We start from the raw sequence: 805 nt of genomic DNA, 5'->3' as shown, positions 1-805 counted from the left end.
CAAAATAAATCAAAATATTTTGAAAATGTTATGGTGTATAGAAAATGCTAAGATAAACATTCAGTCAAAATTTCATATATCTACGGTTATTTTTTTTAAAGTTACACCAAAAACCAAAATCGATTTTCTCGAAAACAGATTTTGCGTAAAAATTCCCGTTTTTCCTTAATTTTTCTTTTGTTTTTCACGGCGCTTTTGAAAACTATTGGGAAATTTAAATTTTGACCCCCCAAAGTACCAACTAGATTCACTTTCCTATCAGAAAAGGTACTGTTGAAGAAAATCCAAGCACTTTTACTGTCCTAAAACGTGATGACAGACACAAAAATAAAAAAATAAAAAAAAAATAAAAAAACACACATCATTGTAAAATCAATACATTCATCGTTCCACTCAGAATCTAAAAAACCCTGATGGTGGTGGGGGTATGGGTTTATTAATAGAACGATAACAATGTTAAACTATTACCTGTACATTATAATTTTTCGTTGCTTATTATTTTAAATTCAAAAACGCGATTTTTGAAAAAATTGAGCATATTGAAGTTTTTTAACCATAACTTCTAATACAAGTTTGAACGGCTTTTTTTGAAAGTACCATCAAATTAGGCATGCAAAAGTTTTTAAGAAAGAAAATTTTAGGAAAATCCACCTGAAAAGTAGGAAATCTGGATGTAAAAATACAACAGTGTATTATATATTAGTTGCTAATGGTTAATCGGGCATGTTTGTTGATTTGTATTATTATTTTTTGTCATATATATATATATATATATAAATTAATGTTTGTGTGTAGATTAGACCTC

This window comes from Acyrthosiphon pisum, chromosome A1 (genome assembly GCF_005508785.2).
Source record: "Acyrthosiphon pisum isolate AL4f chromosome A1, pea_aphid_22Mar2018_4r6ur, whole genome shotgun sequence".
NCBI classification, from domain to species: Eukaryota; Metazoa; Arthropoda; class Insecta; order Hemiptera; family Aphididae; genus Acyrthosiphon; species Acyrthosiphon pisum.
The sequence above is the reverse complement of the archived record's forward strand: the minus strand, read 5'-3'. Positions refer to the sequence as shown.